Genomic DNA, 8,684 nt, shown 5'->3' with positions numbered 1-8,684 from the left:
CGGGCATCAAGATGAACTCAAATGAAAATGATGTAATGGAATGAAATGATGTACTCTCTGAGGTGAACATTTTGATATGCTATATGCATGAATCGGAGCTACAGATGCAAAGTTACGGGGCTACGAACATGAGCACTTGGATCTGAGAATTTCGGGACTTAGGAAAAATTCAACCTCCGGATTAGGGTTTCCAGATCTGCACGCTTCCCGAGGCAGTAGCGCGCGCACTGTAGACGGTCGGGGTTCGGTTCGCCGGTGGGAGAGAAAGAAGAGGCGAGGACAAGGGCGAGGGCGAGGGCGGCGGCTCCGGGCGGCGGACACGGCGCGGCGGTGGCGGGGGCCCGCGGCGGCCGGAGAAGGAGGCAGCGGGCGGCGGCTCGTGGGCGATGGTGGTGGTGGCGCGAGGCCGGCAGGCGGCGGCTCGGCGGAGGCGGCGGAGAGGCGGCGGCGCAACGGTGCGGGCGGCGCGCGCGGCTGGGCCCGCGGGGGCCGGCTGCGGGCCTCCCGGGCCGGAGCGGGAGTGGCGGCGGCGGGCGATGTGGGCGCCCGGGCGGACGAATCCTGGGGTGCCACGTGGCGGCGAAGAGGCGGGCCGGACGATGTCCGTCGGCAACGAAAAGTGTCCGGTGCGCGCGAAGATGAATGGATTTAGGGTTTCGGGGGGGGGGGGGGGGGAGGAGAAGGAGATTTTCGGGGGATCTATTTATAGCCATAGAAGGAGCTAGAAGAGTCCAAATGAGGTGCGGTTTTCGGCCACGCGATCATGATCGAACGCTCTAGATGATGGAGCAGAGTTAGGTGGGTTTTGGGCCAAATTGGAGGGGTGTTTGGCTGCAACACACACGAGGCCTTTTCGGTCCCTCGGTTAACCGTTGGAGTATCAAACGAAGTCCAAATGATACGAAACTTGACAGGCGGTCTACCTATAGTAAACCAAGGCCGCTTGGCAAGTCTCGGTCCAATCCAGAAATGTTTAATCCCCACACACGAAAGAAAGCTAGAAAAGACCACCGGAGGAGAACGAAGCACCGGAATGCAAAACGGACAACGGGGAAAATGCTCGAATGCATGAGACGAACACATATGCAAATGCAATGCACATGATGACATGATAAGAGATGCATTACATTGACAACGACACACGGAGACAAAGACCCGAACCCGAGGAAATAAATATAACTTAACGCCGGAAACGGCAAGAGTTGGAGTACAAATTGGGAAAGTTACATCCGGGGTGTTACATGCTTCCCCTTTGCCGACATACGGCCACGGCAACACAGTCAACAATTTGGCCATGGGTTCGTCCAAGCCTGCACCCTCAAGAACATCGGTTTCCCCGGTAAAAAGAAGAAGATCAGCACGACATGTGGAGGTGACCACACCGGCAACCGAAAAAGGTACTCCTCTTCCCTTATTCGTGCAAATCTTATGTCTCTTCTTGCACGGTATTCATCCCACCGAAGACACTAGTTGACCGCTTCTTCTTGATACTAGATGTTCCTAGTAACTCGTGATGCACAAGGTTTCTCCTCATATACTATTTCACCTTAGCTAGAGGTCCGTCGCCCCCCTGAATTTCAATTTCTGGCCAGTTGATTCCGAATTAACGGAAGAATTCCCCGGTGTAACAGGCGCTAGTACGCGTATTACGCTGGGGAAGCAACGCCTTGGTGTTTATTTGAGGGGCGTGTGAGGCCTAGTGCTACTGGCGCCCGATCTGGAGGTCGGTCAGGATTAAAGGGATGGCCTGGGGGCGCTGCCAAGCACGGCGGTGGTGTGAGGTCGATGGGAGGGCGGGGCGGCGGAGGCAGGGGTCTGGGCCGGTGGTCGCTGGCGGTTCGAGAAAGATCGTCAACAGTGACTGGCGGGAGGTAGACGAAGGCCATTTGCCCGTTCCTTATAGATCAGACGGTTCATTAAAAAATCGACTGACCTATTTATTTTCAGTCGACTGTTATCTTAGATATGACCACATGTGGTGGTGTGCTGGAGGAGTACCTACATTTCATGTGCTCATATATTACAAAATCATACGGAGTAGAATCTAATTTTGTTTGCCATGCAATGTTGTAGAGCTATCATATGTCTCCTGTCATTTATTTTTCAGCCACCCGCTATCTGCTACTTTTACAGTGCACTAGTTCTGCACACACTTCACCCTTACTCTCACTATTGTGTTTTTATGCAAGGGTATTTCAGACTCTATTGCCATGAGAGAAGCCAAAAAGAAAAGAGAGAAGTCGCTCCAGCTTCGTATGCGGGTAGGCAAGACACGTTACAGCGCTATGAAGGGTGCAGTGTCAGCAGATGGAGACGGTAAACATAGGTCTGGAGTTGATGACCTCGCTCGCAATGAACCACCATCCCAGGTGCTTGCTTTAACTTTGTGGTGTCATATGTGGTTGCATGTTCCATATGGTGTCTAGCTTGTATTCGAAAGTCCGAAGTCGGTAAGATAAGGAAATATATATTTTTACATGAACCACCATCCTGTGAGCACCAGAAGACAAATAGCTAGTCAAGGCACTGGCCGAGCCAGTGACAAGCCCATCAAAGATAGGAATCACCTGGAAGCCAACTAAAAATTTGCGATGGTGGCGAAGTAGCCCGCCTCCCACCAGGCTCTCAGGTCCTAGATGATCATGCTCACCACTCCAGCCGGATGTCTAGCTTGTATTGCTTCCAATTTGGTTAAATTGCATCTGCTTAGCTTACAAATTATACCTTTGAATATGACATGCCTTTCTGTTTTTGGTACATACTAGTACATCTGTGTATTAACCATGTTCTTACATCAAACTAATGTTCTTGTGTATCCCTCATCAATCACTTATGACGAGGCAGGCAGGCAAGGGGACTACTCCTCATTTAAAGAATGCAGCGTTAGCCTCCCGACATGATTCTCAAGAAATAGAAATGCTAGATGAAGATAGTGAACGTAGCTCTGTAGTTGATTACAACATTTCCCCTACACTAGCATCGCATGTGCTTGCTCTAACTTGGCAGCGTGATATGTGGTTGCATGTTGCATATGGTGTCTAGATTGTAATTCTTCCAATCTGGTTAAACTTCATGTGCTAGTTTGCTTAGCTTATACATTATACCTGTTAATGTGACATGCCTTCTTGTATTTAGTACATAGTACATCTGTCTATTAAGCATGTCCTTACATAAAACTATTGTTTTTTGTATCCCGCATCAATCAACATGACGAGACACCTTTAGTATATGCAGTGCAATATTAGTTGCATCTTTCATATGATTTATAGCATGCGCTGCTTCTAATTTGTTGAAATTCCATTTATGATGGGATGCTTTTAACTTGGCAGTCATATTGGTTGCATCTTTCATGTGGTGTCTAGCTTGCATTGCTTCTTATTTGCTGGAATGGTTTCTGCTTAGTTTACACAAACAATTGTGAACATGCCATGTCGTCCTGTTTTTCGTACATATTCCATCCTGGTATCATGTGTTTGCCTTACATCAAAGTAGTGATTGTCAGTATCATGCATGAATGAGTTCTGAAGAGAGAATTTTATTGCTTTTTCTTGTCGGTTTTACTTGACAATTCAAAATCAATAAAGCGGAAGGAAGTTAGCAAGGCAGCGGATGAAGGTGCTCCTTCCGAACGAAGGGCCTCTACAGTTTCTACTCCTCCACACCCCCAAGATGATTTCCAAGACAACACATGCATAGACACTCAACAAAGCTGTGTTTATGATGAGCACGTCTCCCCTAGTGCAGCATCACCGGTTCTCCCTCTAACTTGGCACTGTTATATGTGGTTGCATGTTATGTGTGATGTCTAGCTTGTATTGCTTCTAATTTTGTTGAATTCCATCTTCTTACTTTACACATTATACTTGAATAAGACACGTGTTCCTGTTTCTAGAACATACAATATCTATCTATCACACCATGTTCTTACATCAAATTACTACTGTTGTGTAACCTGCAACAATCACTTATCATAAGACACGTTTGACTCCGGAGTGTGATATAGGTTACATCTCACATTCTTTTCTAGCTTGTACTACTAATTTGTTGAAATGGCACTTATGACGAGACAGTTTTAACTTGGTAGAGTGATATTCGTTGCATCTTTCATATGGTGTCTAGCTTTCATTGCTTCTAATTTTTTGAAATGCCTTCTCCTTAGTTTACACATCATAAGCTATGAATATGCAATGCTGTGAATATGCAATGGCACTAATGACGGGAGACCTCTAACATGGTAGTGTGATGTTGTTTACATATTGCATATGATTTATTTCTTGTACTGCTTCACATTTGTTTAAACGCCATTTATGATGAGACACTGTTAACTTGGCAGAGCGATATTTGTAGCATCTTCCATATGGCGTCTACCTTCCATTGCATTGCTTCTAATTTGGTGAAATGTCTTCTTCTTAGTTTACACATCATAGTTCTGGTTATCTCTTCCATCCTGTTTTTCATACATATTACATCCTCCTATCATGTGGTTGTCTAACATCAAAGTTCAGTTCGTCTGCATCACACATCAATTTGTTCTGAAGAACTAAATTGTTATTCGTTTTTCTTGTCAGCTTGACTTAACATGGCACAGAGAAAGAGGAAGAAACACAGAATGGCAGGGAATGAGAAGCGGATGAATCCTGCAGATTCTGCTGGTACTGATGGTGCAATAGAAGGTCAAAGTCTAGCGGAAAATTCTACAAACACGGCATCCCATGCTACACGAGTTGTGAAAAAATCTAAACGGAAACAAATAGCTGCCACCAAACAAGCAGAAACATCCCTAGTTCTTGCAACACCTACCACAGTACTACCAGCTACACGACTTACTCGTGCGTCAACTGAGCTAGCATCACGTTCCCAAGCTCCCTTGCCACCTGACACTACTTCCCAAGCACTCTTGACACAAGACGAGTTGGCAATATCAGATGAACCTTGTGAGCTTCAACAGCAAGAAGGTAGTTGTTGGAGTCAAGTTACAGTTGCATGCTTCTTTATATGTAGTCTCACAGTTTGATGTACACTAACACTTCCTATGTTCGTTGTTGGACTAGCACCTAGGCGCAAGAGGAAACAAACATCAGGGATAATGCTCGATAGGTTAACTAAATCTAGAGAAGGAAGAATGGAGATCCGTTTTGAGGCAGGTTTAAAAAGGCCACGTGATGCTACAGAGTCAGCCAAGTTAGTATCAGAGGCAGCGGTTGCCGTTAGGTGTCATGTACGTATCCTCTCAACATGGATTCAGTACAGAAATGACAAAGACGAAACCCAGTTCAACACCTTCCTCGACCATTTATCTATAAGTATGGTTATGTATGGAAACTAGTAATATCGTCTTGCTCTGTCCCATACTTTCTAGGTTGCTGATAATGAGACTCCCATAATTTTCAATAGATGAGGTTCAAGTTGGATAGCCAAGATGATGCAACCAGACAAGCTTGCACCCATGTTTTCAAGTCTGCTCTGTGACAGTATCGGTATAACTTGAGGAAAACTCACTTTGAAGGCAAGCCTAATAGTGAACTTCCCCAAACATCTCCAGTGGAAAATATATCATATGAAGACTGGAGGGGCCTTGTTAAACACTGGTCTGATCCGAAGTATCAGGTACATTATATATATGTGATCAGATCACATGTTGAAGTCCTATTTACGCATGTGCCACACAAATCTATCTTCTTGTAGGTGAACTATTCAAAGAACAAGGCCAACCGTATGAAAGTGAAATTCCAACAGACGACAGGATCTCTTAGCTATATTGCACACTGCGAGGCTCTTGTAATTAGCTGCTGTTTCACTCTTTTCGCTATACCATATTATCAGATCTATATTGACTTGTTCGAAATGCAGAGGAAAGCCCGCAAGGACCAAAAAGTACATGAACCAGATGCTGTGGAAATCTTCAAGGACTGTCACACCAGCAAGAAGAAGGGCATGACTACACCAGTCAAAGCCGTTGTTGTAAGTCATTAATCCTCATGCCTTTTAACTACTACTTACTCTGACTTGTGCCTTGAACTGCATGGTTTGCAGCCACTGTCTATTACTCTTTTCAATTTTATACACAATTGTCTTAGCGTATCATTGCACCTTACAAGGTTTAAAAGAGAGGAGTGATGTTCCTTTGATCATGACCCGTAATCTAGTTCCGTGCTGGACTTGCCCACACAATGTTACAATTGCCTGTTTGTCTGTTCTCAGTTGTTTTGTGATATGAATGATGTCATACTATGCTTACCGTATTATAAACTTCGTCTCTTTATCCTTAGCCCTCAATACAATGTGAAGAAATAGACAATACATTAGCGATGGTACATGGTCATATGTTTGGAACCTGGTTTTATTATGTACTTTGCAATAAAATACAACTAATATTTTACATGGGTTCACCAGAATAAGTTCTGTATATAGACCAAAGCTATTTTGTTTGGTTTTGCTGCCTCCTTAATATCTTCTGTTCTGGGACTACTAATGTAAAACCTCAACTTTTCAGCAAGCTATGGAAAAAATGATGGAACCGCCACCTTCTGAAGGTGGCGAGGCAACTATAACCGCAATGTCAGCTCTTGCTGCAGTGGGTCAGTACCTGTCCACTAACAGTGCCAAAAGCACGTTCCTGCGTAATATTGGGTTGGTTGTTACGGCAATATCGTCCAAACTTCCTCATGATCAAGATATGCAAGCTCAAAGCAATGTTGTATCTGCGCTCCAGACACAAGTCCATTCCCTAATAGAGAACCTTTGTGAAACAAGGAGAAACATTGCTCAATGTCATCAAGATATGCATGTTTTTGAAACCAGACTATCAGACATTTGCTATGTTGTTCAGGAGCCTAGGGGAAATGAAGGCGAGGGTTATGGTGCTCCATCGGACAATACAACATGAAAACATAACAGTCAGGTCAAATGAACTAAGCTTCTGAACTTCTTGTGGTGCATTTATCTGCTAGACTGTTAAGTTTTATGCCAACCTTCCTTTTGTTATATAGTTGTAATTTGTTTTGGTGCGATACAAAATTTATTCTTAACGTGCAGCCACCGGCTGAAGAAAACAGCGAGCCATTTTTGTATAGTGTAGGGTGTTCCCTATATTTGCACTGGTGGCGATCTTTGATGCCGAGTGGATGTAATCTGTGCAATCGCCTTAATAGCCTAGCGTTAGTTTCGGCCTTATTTATTTCCTACTCTTCTTTTTCCCTGGTTTGCTAGTGGCCGCAACTACCATGGGCCATATATGGGCCGTAGGATCCATGGGTCTCCTACGGGCCATCGATAAATGGGCCTATAATCGGTGGGCCTCGGGCCGTCGGATAAATGGGTCTACATGGGCCGTAATCGGGCGTAATTGGTATCGGCCCAGCATGGTAACAGGACGTTAACAGGCCGTAGGACAGAAAATGCTTAATTCTGTCACAAGCATAATGGGTCGTTAATGGGCCAGAATATAGGACGGGCTGGAAACGGTGCAATGGGTTAACAGGCCAGAAACGAGCCGACTCTTGCCATGGGACGAATTTGGCCCATTAGGGTAACAGGACAGTAACGGGCCGACTCTTGCCATGGGCCGAATTTGGCCCATTAGGGGAACAGGCCAGTAATGGGCCGACTCTTGCCATGGGCCGAATTTGGCCCATTAGGGGAACAGGCCAGTAACGGGCCGAAAGTAATCGAGGGCCGAAAAGGAGCCCAAGAACGTATGGGCCGTCAATAGGCCGAAAGCTAACATGGGCTGGAAACGGCCCATGTAAATCATGGGCCATTAACGGGTATAAAGAAAATTACTGTTCATTATGGGCTAGAGTCACCGTGGGCCTGTAAAGGGCCGAAAGATACGAAGGCCTCATATGGGCCGAAAGACGTCGTGGGCCATACATGGGCCGAAAGTGAAATGGACTGGTGTTATATTCGACAGCCCACATGACATTGTTGGGCCGATTTCCTTTAGGTCCTAATGGGCCGTGAGTTAACGGGCCATAAAATAGGCTATTTGCAAAGAGACCATTAACAAGCTTTTCATGGGCCAGCCCGTTAACTTTTGACCAAGTCAAACGGGCCGGCTTTGTAAGCTAAATGGGCCAGTGGTGGGCTATGGCACGTGTAGACATATCATAGGCGCCTATCTGACCCACTGACGAGCTGACATGTGTTTCGTCCAGCCAATAAGAATTTTACACGTGCAAATTTCCCATTGGTCGGGGCTGTTAACGGGTTATCGGATCCAAAACCCGACCTGATAGCTTAACGACGTTCCGTTATGGTGGATGCCATGTGTCGGTCACCCTTGACGAAAGCACTTCTGTGACGCGTGATTTATCGTCATGGAAGTGGACACTTCCGTGATGATAATTTTGGTAATGTCATGGAACACTTCTACGACAGCACATGTATAACTATCTTGATTCTGTCATAAAATTGTCATGGATGTACATGCATGACAAAAAACGTGACCTACTGTGACAAACACGTATCATCACAGAAGTGTATTTTTTGTAGTGTTGGAGGCCCAACAATGTCTACAAGAAGAAGGTTGTGTAGTAGACATCAACATGATGTAGAGGGATAAACTCATGCAATATGATGAAAACCCCATCTTGTTATCCTCGATGGCAACAATACAATACGTGCCTTGCTGCCCCTACTGTCACTAGGAAAGGACACCGCAAGATTGAACCCAAAGCTAAGCA

Source organism: Triticum aestivum, chromosome 4A (genome assembly GCF_018294505.1).
Source record: "Triticum aestivum cultivar Chinese Spring chromosome 4A, IWGSC CS RefSeq v2.1, whole genome shotgun sequence".
NCBI classification, from domain to species: domain Eukaryota; kingdom Viridiplantae; phylum Streptophyta; class Magnoliopsida; order Poales; family Poaceae; genus Triticum; species Triticum aestivum.
This window is presented reverse-complemented; position numbering follows the sequence as displayed.